Here is a 17898-nt window from a genome sequence, read left to right as displayed (position 1 = left end):
GTCACCTAGAGTGGAGCACCCACAGGGACCACTCGAAGAAGGGGAAGTTACTCACCTGGTGTAGTAACGATCGTTCTTCGAGATGTGTCCCTGTGGGTGCTCCACGTCCCGCCCTCATCCCCACTCCGGGTCTGTCTCTTTGTCTCACTAAAGATTCCAGACGGTGACAGGAACTGGTGGAGGGGCCGGACCGCGTGACTGAGGAAACTGCGCGAAGCCTGCTGCGCATGCGCGGTCCGGCTGACTACAGCTACGAAAAGCCTCCGATCAGCGGCGCCGGGACGAGCCCGACACCTAGAGTGGAGCACCCATGGGGATGCATCTCGAAGAACGATCGTTACTACACCAGGTGAGTAACTTCCCCTTCATTATTCAAAAAGCCCAGGAATATTCTGAGAAGAAACCTGTTGGTTTTGAAGGAAATTGAAGTGAAGGAACAGACACACATATCAACTTCAACCAGCTCTATAATTGTTTATAGATCAGAGATTTCTTTGATGGCAACCTAGGCTAACGAGTGGGCCATGAATGGCCTTTATCTCAGTGTGCCACAAGATTGTTGTTACCAAGATGGTCTTCTGTAATAAAGTAGTCTTCCTAACTATGCTTGCATACTTAGAATTTGCAGGCTGCGCCAACTGAACTGTATTGGTGTTGATTGGTTTCAGAGGGTGCGCACAGCTCTCTGTCAATATTCTGTGCAATCAGCATTCACCTCACTTCATATGCACTTATTTTATGTGTGTACCAGTTTTGTAATACTGGTAGGAAAAAAAACTAGGTGGATGGAAACTAGTGGAATCTGGCAACCCAGCACTTGGGCAGCAGTAAACAATATGACTTGCAAGCTACACATAGAACCCAGATGCGGCCAAGTTGCCTATCACTGATTAAGACTGGATAGGAGAAAATCCTATGTTCGTGAGGACTGCGGTAATCCAGAAGAAAGTACCTCTGTGATTCTGCAGGGATAGTACACTAATTATGTATCTAGGATGGGATTTTTAAAATGTTAGGTGCCCAAATCCCTCTAGATATCCCACTTAAAAATTAATTGCTTAAGAGCAGTGGTTCTCAAACTTATTTAATTGGGCCCCCATTCTTTGTGTTTGTGTATGCCCCTCCCTCATTCACAAGTACATATACCACTACCTACCTTGGAAGGCAGAGCAAAAAGCAGCAGTTCTTGGCTTTGCACTCAGCTCAGAACACAGAGCTACATCAATAGCAGCACAGAAGTAAGGGAAGCCATATGAAAAGTGGTATCTGTCAGTATGATTGTTCACAGCTTACTTAGTGCATGATTGCCACTCTGAATTCTGTGTTTCTGTTGAAACTTGGGGCTGACACCCAGAGCCCTGCTATTTACAGGTTAAGGATTGTGACGGAGAAAGAGGTATGAGGGAAAGAGCCTGAGCTCTGGCTGCCTCCCAGCAGGGGTAGCAGGGTTTTGGCTGTCCCCTTTATTTGTGCCTTCTGTGTGTGCATGGGCTTTCTGCATGAGCCCCAGCCTGACAGAGTTCATTTAAAAAAAATTGCACCAGCTCACACATCCCTTGATGGAGTCCTGTGCCTCTGCTCATAGTTTGAGAACTGCTTTAGATGAGCAGCAGGAAAACCTCTTGAAATGTATGAGAGACTCCTTTCTGTGACCTCTATATCTCTTCAGTCTGAAGAGAAACCAGTTCAGAAGAGAACATAATAATTAAATTTAATGATTGCTAAAATCAGTGAATTTAAATAATCTGTTTTTGAGATGACAAAAGCAGTTTGTTCAAACTCTGTACTTTAAAGTTAGTTTTGGCTAGACCAATAGCATAAAGGCGTGCCTGTTTGATTTAGCCTAAAAGTTCTGGGAGACTGACTGCAGTTCCTGTGAACAGATTTTTTTTTTCTGTGTATGATAGCAGAGCTAGACTGAAGATTGTTCAATTTGGATGAATCCTTAAGGCTTTATGAAAGATTCTCTAAACTTAATCCTGTTTTTAAAGAGGCTTGAATTATGTTTCCTCTGAAATTGACTGTTTTCTAGGGTGTTTTTAACAATACTTTCACTTTTTTCTTTCTTTCTTAGGATGGATACCTGATTTGGACCAAGTTAAGGCAACTATGGCTAAAGCTATAAGATTATATCTGCTTTTAGTCATTGGTTGAGAAATAAAAGTATTTTTTATTTTATTTTGAAGATGCATATGATGTGTGGGTATGAGTATGTAAACAAGTATACTTTTTAGGGCAAGATATGTCCTATTTGCTTGGTTTGTCATGGATTCAGCAATGATAGTAATTTTTTAGAAAGTCCCAGCTGTTCAGTAATTTTGGCTTTCAGTTCTGTGACAGGGTGAACCAAGTTGTCGGTTGGCTATGCTCTCAGGTCCATATGACCCAGGAAGTATCAATTCTTTAATCCTAAACCAATATTTGGCGATATTACCAGCACCTATTCTAACATGGGTTCGGAGACATAACCCTGACTTACTTACTGACTTCTTTGTTTGTTTTCACTCAGAAGGTTGGTAGTGATTGGACACCTAATATAGTGAATACAGTGAAAATGGAGTAGGTTCAAAAGCTAAAATAGAGAAAGAGCAAGTTGAAAAGTCATGAAAGAAAGGAGAAATTACAGAAGACTGGAAAAGGGCACAGTTAGTGGCCATCTATAAACAGGAAAATAAAGGCAACCTAGGCAATTACAGAGAAATTAGCATTTCTTCTGTACCAGGAAAGATAATGTAGCAAATAATTAAGAAATCAGTTTTGCAAACATCTGGAATATAATAAGGTAATAAATAACTGTATGGATTTGTCAAGAACAAATCATGTCAAACCAACCTGATAGCTTTCTTTGACAGGGTAACAAACCTTGTGGGTAGGAGGGACATGGTAAATATAGTATATCTAGACAAGAGGTGGAGACCCTTTTTAGGGTTGGGGCCATTGACCCACAGAAAAATCAGTTGGGGGCCACATAACAGTGAGAAGCAAAACCCTTCCGAAACAAAGACCTCTCACTGATGTGGCCTCTGACTGAAGGAGAAAGACACTCTCCACCTTCCCCTTGCACACCAGAGCCTACATGGGCCTGAGCTAGTAGATTTTGTGGGCCCCTTTAGGCTCTGGGATGGGGCCAAAAATGGATTCCGTGTCTGGGAGGGGGCTGCTAGGAAGTGGACGTGAAGTGTGGGGTGTTAGTGGGTCTGGGAGGATGGTAGGATGTAGGAGCAGGCTGGGGGTGGGAGGTCTGGGCAGGAGGTGGGGTGCAGGAGCAGAGTGGGAGTGCATCAGTTGGATGCAGGTGGGGGTGCTGCAGGGCTGGAGTGCCAGTGGTGGTTTCTCGATGCTGGGAGGCAGCCCTGAGCCTTGTCGGCTGGCTCCAGGCAAGCCAGGGCCTGGATCTGGCCCCTGAGCCGTAGGTTCTCCACCCTGAAGACTTCAGTAAAGCTTTAAATGCAGGTTTGAATAAATCTCTCATTAACAAACTAGGGAAATACAACTTGGATGGAGCTAATATTAGGTAGGTGCATAACTGGTTGGATGACCATTCCCAGAGAGGTGTTATCCAGTGGTTCACAGTCATGCTGGAAGGACATAATAGATAGGGTTCCACAGGGAATGGTTCTGGCACCAGTTATGTTGAACATCATCTTCAGTGATGTAGCTAACGGCATAGAGAGCATGCTTATAAAGTTTGTGGATGATACTAACCTGAAAGGTGTTGCAAGTGCTTTCGAGGATACAATTATAATTCACATTTATCTAGATAAACTGGAGAAATCGTCTGAGGTAAGTAGGATGAAATTCAGTAAGGACAAATGCAAAGTACTCAGGAAGAAACAATCCATTATACACATACAAAATGGGATATGACTGCCTAAGAAGGAGTATTGCAGAAAGGGATCTATGAGTCATAGTAGACCACAAGCTAAATGAGTCAACAGTGTAACTCTGTTGCAAAAAAAAAAAAACATAATTCTGGGAATTGTTAATAGGGCTGTTGTAAGCAAGACACAACAAGTAATGTTTCTGCTTTTATGCTAGTGTAGACCCTAACTGGAGCATTGTGTCTAGTTCTGGGCGCCACATTTTACAAGGGATGTGAACAAATTGGAGCAAGTGCAGAGAATACCAACAAAAATGATCCAAGCTCTAGAAAACATGCCCTATGAGGGAAGATTAAAAGAATTAGGTTTGTTTAGTCTGGAAAAGAGAAGACTGAGAAGGGACATAAGTTTTCAAGTATCTAAAAAGTTGTCACAAAGAGGAGGGATAAAATATATTCTCCTTAGCCTCTGACGACAGGGAAAGAAGTCATGGGTTTAAATTGCAGCGGGGAGGCTTAGGTTGGACATGAGGAAAAAACTTCTTAATGATTGTGGGATCTCCATTATTGGAGATTTTTAATTGTAAGGATGTGTTCTTTCCCTAATTTCCTACCACTTCATCTTCTTTGTTTTTTTTCCTGCATTTTCTTATGAGTTGAAACCCTGAACAGATATGAAATATGATCTTATAATATGATTAATATGGTTTAATAGTGGATACATAGTTTTTTTTATCTTATTGCAATTGTATGTCTTTCCCCTCTTGATGTGTAAAAACATGTAATCAAATAGGTTTGTAATCAAATAGGTGTTCAAATGACTGAAAATCCTATTTATTTATTTATAAAGTGGCAAGTAATTCTTACACCCAAAACTCTCAGGTAGAAAGTGGTTCTGAAATTTCTCTTTTAAAAGGGAACAGTGTGCTTTGGCGGAGGTTGGTCCAGAAGATCAAATCTGAACTCCATCTGAAAGTGCTTCTTTTCTTGTATAATGTAAGGGTCTAACCCAGCAACTGTATCTGGTTTAGGGGCTGTTTGTTTATATGAGAGAGGAGTTTAGCCAAGTGATCGAGGCCATGCATTTAAGTTGATTACATTTTTCATCACTGAATAGAAACCCATTTGATTTTGAGGAAAATATGAGAAACAGGTGGGGAAAATGGGGACAAGTGTAGGCTTGGATCTGAGATGCACGTGTGTAGTATTCCCAGCTTCAAACAATATTTCATCCTCATTTCCCCTCCCCCAACAATTTAAAAAACAAAAACAAAATGAAATCAGAAAACTCATGAAAACAGTTATAGCTTACTAAGATAGGCATTAACACAGCAGACAGAGTTTTATATTCCATCTTTTCCTTGATTCCCAGGTGCTCAAAGGAAGACAGCTGAATTAGATCCTGAACAGAGTCCTCTGAAAGCCTGAGTTAGGTATGGAAACCCTCAATTCCACACGAGTTTCTTTATTTCCAGACAATCTTCTAACATTGATCAACTTGAAGGAGGACTACACATTTCTATAAAATCCTCTCACTAGAGTTTGTGTTGCATAAAAAAGGTGACTTTTCAAGTTCATACCTCCTCACCCTTTAGCCTTGCCACCACCCCAGATACTTTTACAAAAATATTTACTTTTTTAGTATTTAATATAGGTATTTCTAGAGGGATATAAAAATAAAAATTTATCCTTGCTTACCTGAAAACTTATTTTCTTCCAGTGGAGGAAGTCCTTAAATCTATCCCCACTCTGGACAACTTTTGAGAATTCTTTTTTGGGAGGGTAATGGTCTTCTGGAAAAGAGGAGTTGCACTTTCTTCACTAAATTAGGTTGATAGGACAACACTGATAAAACTCGTTAAATCAGCTAGTTACCTGAAAAGAGCTATTGATGTTATTTTTAATTGCTAGTCTTCAGAGGTCAGATGAGTCCCTTTGTAAAAAGTTTTGACAAATCTTGTTCTGTATTCTTAGCAGGATACAGGCTGAAATCCCAGAGTTAAAGATGTATTGACCTTCATACCACAAGAGAGAATATTTTCAGGCAAACACAGGTGCATTTTCCTATTCTCTTTCTCCCACAACCAGTCAAATCTGTTAATACGGTCACTTACTTTACCCCTCTACCTTTTTGTGAGGTTATTCTGCTTCTTCTGCAGCCAACCTGTGTTGCTTTCCAGGATCTGCAGGAGACCGTTAGCTTTCTGGCTCACCCTCCTATAGATGGTCCCTCTAAGTCTCCATTTTCTTACACCTCTACTGCAGAAAGTGCAGCAGTTTTAGATGTTTTGGTCTCTCCCCTTCTTAAGATGTTAGTGGTGGATGTGCCACTTTGCTTCCTGTAGCCCATTTTCCTCATGTTTAAAAGATCCATGAACTAAATGAAAACAGAAACAAACAGTGAATATGAGGGCAACTTGAGGTGCTGGGTTAGGACATTTTCTGGTATAGCTGAGCAGAGGTTGAGGGGCTAGTGTGGTGTTCAGAAAATACTGTCTTGGGCATTGTGTAATTTTTGCAAGCTAAGTCTATTCTGCTTTCTTCTGAGTTTTTTTTTTTTTTTTTAAAATATGTGCTAACATGCTCTGCATATGTTGGTTACTATAGCATAATATTAAAAACTGTTTAGAGAAGGATTTGTTTATCCTTAAAAGTTCTGTAACTAGAGGTTTATATTTCAGGATTATCCTCAAAAGGTTTGTGCCGCAGCCCCACTAACAGCATCACAGCTTTAATTACAGCTAGTAAATTAATCTTCACAACCTGCATCTGTTCCAGGCATGTGACCAATTAGCTAACTGAACTGCTGTTGGAAATCTGACAAAAAGAACATGAACGGATGTTCAGTGCATGTTAGCGTATAATAGACTGCTACCCCTTCTTTGGGTATCCAAGCATATCTGGCAGCTCTTTTTATATACAGTTTGTACTGGATGAATGGGTTGTATTATAAGTATAACCGCTGCTTGCTGTATCCCAAAATATATACTCTGAACTAGAGATGTGTATGATTTACCTATGTATTGGAGCATAAGCTTTCGTGGGCAAAGATCCACTTCATCAGATGCATCTGATGAAGTGGGTCTTTGCCCGCTAAAGCTTATGCTCCAATACATGTGTTAGTCTATAAGGTGCCACAGGACTCCTTGTTGCTTTTGCAGATCTAGACTAACATGGCTACCCCTCTGATTATGATTAATCTGTTAACTGATAAGGGCTGTGGCTGCTCTATCCCCATGGGGCCTACTGAGGCGGGGGTGGGGAGGCAGCTCCAGCCCAGCCAGGCTGGAATGGCCCCTTTGTCTGCCTCCCCCAGTTGGTTTACTGTTAATCATGTTTAGCTAGTTAACCAATTAAATGGGATTTTACATCTGTACTCTGAACTAGGGCTGTTAGCTTATAGCTGTTTAAGCGATTAACTGACAAGCCTGGGCTTATCAGTTAATCATAATGACTACATGTAACCTCCCCCATACTCTTGCTGCCTCTGATACAGAGGCAGTAAGTGGGGGGAGGCAGGAGCTGGTGCCCATGGGGAGCCAGCTTAAAAGCTAGCTACCTACAAGTGCCGGATCCAGTGGAGCCACCTACCCCACCCCTGAGTTGCTGCCTTTGCCCTGCCAGGAGCACATAGCACTTGAAGTGCTGCATGCTCCTGGCAGGGCGGGAGGAGACTTCATTCGCTTCCCAAGTCCTGAGTGGCCTCGGGGTAGGAGGCGCATGTGAAGTTTTCTCCACCCTACCTCAGCCCTGCGAGGAGCATGCAGCACTTCGGAGTGCCACGTGATCCTCGCAGGGCGGGGGCAGGGCAGAGGAAGCTTCATGCGCTCCCCTGCCCCCAAGCTCTGATGGGCCTGGGGTCAGGGGAGTATGCGAAGCCTCGTCCCGCCCTGCAAGGAGCATGCGGCACTTTGTGCGGTGTGTTCCTCTCAGAGCCGGGGTAGGGCGGAGGAAACTTTGTGTGCTCCTCCCACTCCCAGGCCAATCAGGGCTTGGGGTGGGGGGAGCGTGTGAAGTATCCTCCTGCTCTTCCAGGAGTGCGCGGCACTTCAAAGTGCTTCATGATCCTGGCAGGGCAGAGGAAACTTTGTGTGCTTCCCCGCCCCCAGGCCGTAATTGGGGAACCACCTAAGTGGGGAAGTGGCAGAGCCTCTGTGGGCTGGATCAACCTGCTTGGTGTGCCAGATCTGGCCTGCGGAGGCCCTTTTGCCCACCCCTGGCTTAAAATTAAGTTTTACAGCAAGTACAGTGTTTACCTTTTTCCTTTTGCAATACTCCACCACAAATGTTATGCTTACATGTGACACTTTTTTTTTTTTTTTTTTTTTTCAGGTGAAAAGGCAATATGCTGCATTTATTGTAAATACACCTTGGAAAATTAGCATATGTACTTATTTACACAAGTGTTAGATGATCTTATAGTTACTAGCGTGGCTTGAGTCAATGTAATGTCTAGTTAGATTGAACATTAGTGGGGAGCCATGTTCTGTCCATGATCTGATGCTCTGAAGTCATGCAGGAAGAACCCAAAAAACCATGGCGATGCACCCTAATTTAATAGTTGTGATTTCCCATTCAAGGCTGTGTGGCATTTATCACAAGATTGTTCCTACCCTCAGCCTTCATCATCAGTATTTTGATTATCATCACTGGGAGTCACTGCATCTGGTTTTGCCTTTATCTGTTACTTTGTTTTAGGGATGTCTGCCTATACTTTAGGATCGTTGATCTGTTCTTCAGTCGTCAGTGAGTCCTAATAGTCCAATTGGCATCTTTTGATTTCCTCCTCCTTCACCATCTGGATTATTTTATTTCTTAGCCTAACATGCATTAGCAATAAATAATTTGGAAAGCAAGACTTCTTACAAAGAGGGATTTCTTATAAAGCAATATAGTTTGAGACAGCTTAATTTATTATTACTAATAGAATCTGTTAATATTCTTTGTTTCTACTAATTCACATGATTTGATTATTTAAGCAGAATACACTATATGAAAATAGGCTAGCAGTCAAACAAAGAAACCCTACCCTGAGCTCTCTTCTGCACCCAATCTCTGTTCCAGATTCTCCACCCCCTTCATAGAAAAGTGTGGCTCTTGACCATTTACCAAAGTCTTAGAGTGGTCCTCCATCAAAAATGATTGCCCACTCCTGATTTAGACTATAAGATCTTCAAGGTAATCTTATGTTCTGTCTGTAACATGTGTTGTCAGATGCCGCCACCAGTGTGGTGCTCAGGCATCTGTTCTATGTGTGGTGCGTGTGCTCTCTCTGAATACTTGTGCTATTTCTGAATGCTGTGCAGGCTATGCACAGCTAGTCAACACTGCAGACTTCTAAGAGCCCCCAATGGCCACAAATCAGACAAGGTGCGAAGCCATTGGAACCTGGTTTATCGTCAAACGACTTCCCATCTCTAGCACCCTGGTCATCTAGACCAGACATCAACAGTTTACACTAGTACATACGCAAGTCCTGGCAATGGATTCAGTTCAGTTAGCGACCAGGAGTTTCCACTATTCCCTAGGCTGGACAAGATAATGCCTCTGAGAGACTTTTATACAGACACAAACAAGGTACACATCACTTCTTATGTATCAAGGTGCCATCCTTAAACGTATTAGGTTGACACCCCTTGATGTACCTAGACACCACCTATTACCTTGTTTATGGTGATTCTATCAAAACATCACTGTTCATCATGCTGTCATCCCGACCCTGTGTTGAACCTGGGTTAGTATGTCCCTGTTAATTATGGGGAGTGTACTGGTCCCAAGCTGTTTTTGCAGTGAGATGTTCTGTTACTGTCCTTCTGGAAAGTTTACATGCATGGCCTGTGGCTAGTACCTCCTAGGTATGTGTGTTTCTGTAATATCAGCAGTCCTGTCCATGCCAAGTTTCTGTGAGCAGGACCTGCCTTTTGCTCACAGCTTAGCTTTGCTTTGTTAGCAAAGCATTCACTGTTGTTCAGGCCTTAGGCCTCACACCAGGCCTTCATTGACAGGCCCTCTTATTACTACAATGTGTTAAATCAGTGGTACCCCGAACTTTGTTTGGGACTTTATATACTATCATAATATACATTGTTGTTAATAAATAGTTATGTAAGTAGTCATAAAGTCTCTTCAGATCATGGAAAAATTCAATAAAGGGGTCTGGTAAGATTGTAAAAGTAGCTTGCTTATTAGAGGTTTTTTCCCCATGACTACTTTTAATTGTTTGTTTTGTTTTTTTTAAAACCACTGTCACCATGACTCCTCTGAATCTTTTTTTATTCAAATTTACCACATAAAACATAGTAACAGTGTTTAGGAGAAACATTCAAGATGTTAATTGAAGTCTCAGGGTAAGCTAATCATTGGTCTCAAAAGCTTTTTTTTTTTTTTTTTTTAATCAAAAGTACTTCATTAAAAAAATGTATTTGTGTTTGAGACTTCTCTTGATCTAAAAGAAGTACAGCCAAGCTCTGTTTTATTATTTTATAGAAATCTATCTTTCTGTATTTTTCCGGCATTGCTGATTAGCTAATTATGTACATATGAAGATGCATCTTTTTATACTTGGTCTTTTCCATGTCTGAGTCAGTCAGTGATTCCATGTTCCAGTGTGTTTTTACCATCAGAACTGTTTCCATGGTGATGAGTTGAGTCAGCACTCAGTGGATCAAATGTGAGATTCAGAATGAATTTAAAGAGACTTTTTGTTCATTCTCAAATCTTGGTAATTGTCAGTAGGGATGTTAAAATGCGTTTTATTTAGGTAAATGTGTAACCACTTAAAATTTCGCCATGTTTACTGGTTCTCATGGAGCCACTTGTGAATGGAGCCAGCTGTATTTCAAGTATCCAGACATTGGAATGAGCGGTCTGATGAGGGCAACAGTTTTGTTGAACTTCTGCTATCCCACAAAAGGTTAATATGTTTGGTGTGACTTGGCCGTATGGCTGAACCACCAAACACCTGTCAAGTGAGGTTGACAACTTAAAGGGAGATGCTAGGTTATGAAAAATGCAGGTTGTGGGAAGCACTACAGAAGTGAGTGTCCCCCGTCACAGTCTTAAACAGTTTTTAGGTTAGTGTTTGAGGGTGAATTCTCAGAATGAAGAGACAATATACAGGCAGTCCCCGACTTACGTGGATCCGACTTACGTCGGATCCCTAGATACGAACGGGGTGAGGCAACTCCCGCACATGCGCAGCAGCATTCCCGGGGCTCGCTCACCTGGGTCCTAGGATCCTCCTCCTCCTCGGGCCGGCTCCGACTGGGGTCCCGCAGAGCTGCCGGGCAGAGGAAAAGTGCCCCCCCCACCCCCCTGAGCAACAGGCTGCCGAACAGACAAAAGCAGCCTCTCTGCCCCTCCTCCCCCTATACATGCCGGGCTCCCGGAGCGCAGCAGCGTCCCCGGGGCTCGCTCACCTGGGTCCTAGAATCCACCACCTCCTCCTCTTCGGCCGGCTCCAACTGGCCTCTGCCTGCAGCAGCTGGCCACAGGGACAGGGATCCCGCAGAGCTGCCGGGCAGAGGAAAAGTGCCTCCCCACGCCCGCTGCCCCCCCCCCCCCCCCCGCGGCCTCGTATCCTGCACGCCTCTCCCCTCCCTCCCTGCCAGCAACAGGCTGCCCCCTCCCCTGAGCAACAGGCTGCGGAATAGCAGACAAAAGCAGCCTCTCCGCCCCTCCTCCCTCTATACATGCTGGGCTCCCTGGGCAAACAAAGACTCCACCAAAACAAACAAAGTGCTGGCCTCATTGTGTTAGCAAAAAAAGGACCCTCCTCCTAGAACCCTGGGTGGTGTGTGGAAATAAAGCTATTAGCTCAAAGCATGGTGCAGAGCTGTTTGGTATTTGATGAGTTACTCCTTTAGTCCTGAGTTTGTCACAGGGACAGAAAGAGATGTGAAATCTTCTGAACAGGGGAACAGACAGCAAAACAAACATTAGAGGGGAGTTAACCTTTCCCTATGCTATCCAAAACTAAAAAAAATGTTTGGCTAGAGTTTCCCCTACAATATGTACCAGTTCCGACTTACATACAAATTCAACTTAAGAACAAACCTACAGTCCCTATCTTGTACGTAACCCGGGGACTGCCTGTAAAACATAACTCTAATAGTTTTTAGCTTTACCCATATATCTTTATCAATGCAGTTAAATCCTGACCTGCAATATCCTATGTAGCCCTGCCAAGAAATCTGAAGTCTAACAGGTGCTTTTCTAAAATGAAAATATTATGGTGAATTTTTGTAATCTCTCTGAGCTATCTTAGCAAAGATTGTGTCTCTCTTTTGAGGCCTGGGGAGCAAAAACTAGAAGGGGGATTTTCAGAAGGTCTTGTTTGGGTTCTCTAGAGAGAATTTGGCCAACCCGTTTTGGGGACTCCTTAAAAACAAGGGCAATTCACAAAGTGCAGTATGGTCAGTCCATGTTTTGAAAATATTGTGCTTGGTATTGGTTGTGCAGACGCTCAGGCCTCAGCTGAGCACCCAGCAATGGGGGTTTTCAAAACCTGGTGTTATTGTTGGGGTTAAAGCCCCTTAAACTGATGAGGAAGCAGCTGACCTTCATTCCAAGTTGAACGTAAGAAACAATATTGGCTGAAGAGACGGGCAACACCCAAGGCTGCTCAGCAGTTTGAGCTCTGGTCATTTGGGTAGTAGCGTGAGAGAGAAAAGTAAAAAGAAAGCCAGGTGCAGAAAGCATTAACATTTTGTGCCTGGGGGCAGGGGAGCGAGAGAGAGTACATTGTATGATAACTTGTACTTGCTCTAGAATCTTAGAATACTTGAATTGGAAGGGACCTTGAGAGGCCACAAAGTCCAGTCCCCTGCCTTCATAGCAGGATCAAACACCATCTAGATCACAGCTACTCAACTTTGGATGCTTTGGGGCCCACAATGATACTCGCAGCACGTGCCAAGGGCCGCAACTTAAGTGCGGTTGCATATATATGCAAATAGCTCCTTTCACATTGACAGGCATGAATACAAAGATTAAGGCAAGACTACGCAACATGCAGGCCCTATTTAAATCAGTTCTGCTGATATTAATAAAATGCAATATTTACCTGATTTCCACCCATATCACAGCACTTTTAATGAGCAATGACAGTCCAGGAATTTAACTACTAAAATGCATATTAACAGAATACCATTATGTTCCCAGTGGAGGCCATGTTCAAAGGATCCCACCTGCGGGCAATGTGGTGAGCCCCATGTAAAACCAAACTGCACCGCAGGCCGCAAACAAATGGGCCGCATGCAGCCCACAGGCTGCATGTTGACTAGCCCTGATCTAGATCATTCCTGATATTAAGCAGTCATCTTCTTGCTTTTTATGGTGAATTCAGCTACAGTTGTATCTTTTCTGGGCTCCTATGTGTCACTTTGTTGTTGAATTGTTGCATGTTATGACATGTAGCAAGACCTGGTAAACTTCAAGTCCAGAGCACAACAATTTAATTGAGAAGAAATACTGTGGAACCCAACTCATCTGGACTTTTTATGCATTTTATATTTTAATGTACCAATGACTCAGCACAAACTATGGGATCAGAATGCTCTGAAGAAAGAGAGTGGCGGTGTAGTTCTCTAGAGATTTGAAAGACAGGGGAAGGTTTCAGTGAGAGGATATGACTGTAATTTGAGCCCTATCCATTTTCTACAAACTGTCAGTAGTGGCAATATTAGCATACTGTGTTTACAACTGAAATGTCAATGTAAATGAAAGATCTGGAGAGATTTTACATCAATAGAAGAAAACAGATTACACGTAGACCAGTTCTCAAAATTACCCAGTGATATGGCTTTTTTAAAACTTTTCTTCAATATTACCGTTAGACCCTGGGGATTACTATTAGAGCTCTCGTATTCATATGACTACTTCAGTTCAGTAGGCAGCATCTCCCTTGATATCTTTAAAGGCCACAAATGCTTCCTTTTTCTACTGTGCTTTATGAAAATGAGATTGACAATATACCTTCCTGGCTTGTCTTTTACAGTTACTCAAACAGCCTGATACTGCTGCTTCCTATCACTTCATGGTATAATAATCATTGTAGATTCAAATCTTTAACTGTCACAGGCAAGCAGAAACAGTCTAGCTTGCTTAATAAGTACTGTTTTTTTTCTTAAAGCTTTTCCTTATTCCCCAAAGACAGCTTGCCCTGTCTCACCAGTCCTCACTCATTGGTTGTTGGCCATTGAGGTAGTCACATAAGATTTCTTGTGTCCCTGGAGTTGTCAGTGTTGGTGTGATACTGACAGACTTGTCATTAATTCTTCACAACAATGTGTTATGTGACATAGGGTGCAATAGGTGCAATCCTTTTTGCAGCCCTTTCACCAAACATGCAATGGAACTAGCTCTTTTATACTTGCATCAGTCAAACTCTGCTATGGTATGGACTTCTGATGCTTTTGCTACACAGTAGCTCACTCAGTACAACCCTTCAAGTGCATTTTGATAATCAGTACTTGATTTGGACATAAAACTGGTAATGTCACTTTTCTACCAGGCTAATTTTCATTTGAAAAAAATCATTAGGCTTGTTGAGTTGTGTAAGGTACCTAGTTTCTAAGTGATGCTGCAGTAGAAGTGAAGGTTTGAGACTGCCGTTTGCTTGAATATCACCACAAATTACTCACTGTTGTTTTAGATGTTGTTGATCATCAGTGCATGTAAAACAAAATCATAGTCATATTTTCTTTTCTTCATAAGTGACTCCAGCATCATCGTGATTGTTTGGCTTAGATATTCCACACTTTAGACTTGATGAAATGCTAGCTGATGTTGAATGCTCCTTTTCTCATGTCTTTCACTTTCTGTTTGCATCCGCTAGTCCACTGTTGGGTGTACAATAGTTCAAATAAAAATAACACCGAGATTACTATCAAATAAACAAAGTAGTCAATAGGATATTCATTCACATCTTACTGGAACAAAACAGTATGCCACAGAAAGTGACTGAGTACAGTAAACTTCCGATAATTCGGCACCTTTAGAACCCAAGGGGTGCTGGATTATCAAATATGCTGGACTATCAGAAGGGGGGGCTATGAGGGGTCTGGGGTGGGGGGGATGCCACCCCAGACCCCTCATAGCCCCCCCCTTCCAATAGTCCGGCTCTGCCCCAGGCGTCCCTGATTCAGCCACTGCTGAAACTGACCAGCAGCGTCTGAATCGGGATGCCTAGGGCAGAGCAGCTGGAGTGCTGCTGGGTTGCTCCCGTAGCGCCGACCCTTCACGCAGGGAGACCAACCCGGCAGCACCCCAGCTGCTTTTGGGGACGCCTGGGGCAGAGCAGCTGGGATGCTGCTGGGTTGGTCCCGCAGCGCCGCTCCTTGGCACTACTGGACCAACCCAGCAGCACCCCAGCTGCTCTGCCCCAGGTGTCCCCAAGTCAGCTGCTGCTGATACTGACCAGCGGCTGATTCCAGGAAGCTGGGGCAGAGCAGCTCTGCCTTGGGCTTCCTGGAGTCAGCCGCTGGTCAGTTTCAGCAGCGGCTGAATCAGGGACAGCTGGGGTGCTGCCGGGTTGGTCCCGCAGCCCCGAGGGACAGCGCTACGGGACCTACCCGGCAGCACTCCAGCTGCTCTGCCCCCGGCTTCCCCGATTCAGCTGCTGGTCAGTTTTAGCAGTGGCTGAATCGGGGAAGCTGGGGGCCGAGCAGCTCCAATGGTCCAGCTGCCCGGAGCACTTCCGGGTTCCTGATGGTGCCGGACCATCAGAAGTGCTGGACCATCAGATGCCAGACCATCGGAGTTTTACTGCATTGAGTAACTGAAGGATGTTACCACTGCTACGTTGGCTACAGGGACCTTGGTTTTGTTTTGGCAAGCAAACACTTTTTCTTCCAACATTATGGATTTTTTTTATTAGAAACCCTCTGCCGCGGTAACAATTCATAAATCCCCAAGGGATCATGAACCACAGTTTGGGAATCACTGATCTATATAATGATTCCTTTTGGTCTTAAAGTGTAAGCGTTTATAAAACTGGATTTTTCAGGAGCTACCTGTTACATAGAATTATGTATATCAAATTAGGGACGCAGGATTTGAATATGTGCCCATGTAGTTAATTGGTTAACGTGTACAGTTACATACAGATTCTCCTTCCTCCTCCTATTTTAGGGGCAGCAGCATGAGGCAGGGGAGGCGGGAGCTGGTGCATGTGGGGTGTTGGCTTTCAAGCTGGCTCACTGCATGAACCAACTCCCATAGAACCACCTGCACGAAGGGGGGGGGGGTGTTAGGTGGTTCCTTCTCTTCATGTGTAAATATGTAATCACTGAAACTTATAGCAGTTACACATTTACATTAGTGATGTCAATGTGTAGTTGAGTACATGATTAACCGATAAGCCTACGCTTACCGGTTAATCTTAATGACTACATATATTGTTCCCCCTTCCCCTTGCTGCCTCTGTATCAAAGACAGTGCAGGGAGGGAGAAGGAGAAGGGGAGCTGGCTTTTTAAACCAGCTCCCCTTGCAGATTGGCTACCTGCCTGCCACCCCATACTGCTGCCTCTAATAGGACTATCAAAGAGTTGTGTAACCAATAATATTTTTTGTGGTTACATGACTATTCAATTAACTAGCCAATTAGCCCGTCATAAGACAGGATTTTCAGTTCTCTCCTCCACCTTGGTCTTCTGTCCTGAGCCTCTGGTCTCTCGTGCAGTCTCTCTCTCCTTCTACTGCCTCCCCCTCTCTCTCTCAGCTCTCCTCCGCCTCCTACCTCTCTCTCCTTCTGCCTCTCTCTCCATCTCTTTCTTTCTCTTCTCCCCTTTCTCCCTTTCTCTTCTCCTCCTCCTCCTCCTCTCTCCCCATCCCCTTCCTCTTCCCCTTCCCCTCCCCCTCCCGCCGTAGCGCTCAGCTAAGTGCTGCCTGCTCAGCCGGGCCACCGCGAGGGAGGGGGGTGGGGCGGTGACGTACAGGGCTAGGGCGCAGGGCTGTGTATGTCAGCGCCCTGCAGCACTTCCCCTCCTACTGCGGGGGGAGCCCAAATGGCCCCTTGCCCTGCTGGCTCCCCCCCGCGGCCCAGCTCAGGGGCGAAGCACTCAGCTGAGTGCCACAGCAGGAGGAAAAGGGGGGGTGGTGACCTACACGGCCCCGCCCCTTGACCATGTACATCACTGCCCTGCCCCCTTTCCCTCCCTCTGTGGCAGCTCAGCTGAGTGTTGTGCGCTCAGCTGGGCCACCGCAGGAGAGGAGGGTGGGTAGGGTTGCCAGGTGTCCGGCACTGTACCGGACAGTCCAGTATTTGCGCGCTCGGTCTGGTTTAAAAAAAAATCAGAAAATACCGGACATGTGCAATGTCCAGTATTTTCTGCTTTTTCCTGCTGCGCACCGGACGGAAGCCTGGCGTGGGCAGGGAGAGCGGCTGGGAGTCCCAGCTAGGAGGCGGGCCATGATTGCCACTGGCAGCCATCAGCTGGTTGAGTGTGAGAAGGAGGGGAAGCCTCCTCCTCTCTCGTGTGTCGCCGGGACCCTGCGCGGGACAGGCAGCAAGTGCCCAGGTCAGTCCCGCTCCCCGCTGGCCAATTTGCTCACCCTCCCCATTCCCGGCTGGCCTGTTCTCCCCCCCTTTCCCCTCCTGATCTTCCCCTGCCAGCACTGCTGCACCTCTCCCTGCCACCGCCAGCTCTGCTTCCTGCTCCCCCTTCCTCCTGGCCACCCTCGCGGCCCCCGATCCCCTCCTCCAGTTCTGCTTCCCGCTGGCCTGTTCCTCTCCCTGGCCAGCGCCGCTGCACCCACCCCCTGCCAGCTCTGCTTCCCGCCCCCCCACTCTCCCGGCTACCCAATCCCCCCAGCTGTGCTTCCTGCCCCCCCTTACTCCTTGCCAGCCCTGTCCCCTCCTAGCCAGTCCCCCCCCCCCCCCCTGATATCCTGCGGCCAGCCCTGTTCTGCCCGCCTGCCCTCCCTCCCACGACCAGCCCTGCTTCCCAGCCAGCACTGCTCCCTTCCTGGCCGGTTCTCCCCCCTTCCCCCCACACCTCCCCACCCCCATGAAGTGGACCACTGCGGGAGAGGAAAAGGGGGCGGGGCGCTGATGTACACAGCCGGGGGTGGGGCC

General features: G+C 45.2%; 1 protein-coding gene across 19 annotated transcripts in view; it reads left to right on the top strand.

The window, feature by feature from the left end:
- Positions 1-17898, top strand: part of GPHN (gephyrin) — a 527119-nt gene that overhangs the window by 44076 nt on the left and 465145 nt on the right. For 2 of the 19 annotated variants that reach the window (XM_075927426.2, XM_075927424.2), the window contains exon 2: positions 5193-5253. The exons of the other annotated variants lie outside the window; for them this stretch is intronic. The gene's annotated coding sequence lies outside the window, so the exon portion shown is untranslated. The remainder of the gene's footprint in view (positions 1-5192; positions 5254-17898) is intronic. 19 annotated transcript variants of the gene reach the window in all.

This window comes from Pelodiscus sinensis, chromosome 5 (assembly GCF_052426305.1).
Source record: "Pelodiscus sinensis isolate ZL-2025 chromosome 5, ASM5242630v1, whole genome shotgun sequence".
Classification (NCBI taxonomy): Eukaryota; Metazoa; Chordata; order Testudines; family Trionychidae; genus Pelodiscus; species Pelodiscus sinensis.
Note: the sequence above shows the minus strand (reverse complement) of the source record. Positions and strands in the feature narration are given on the sequence as shown.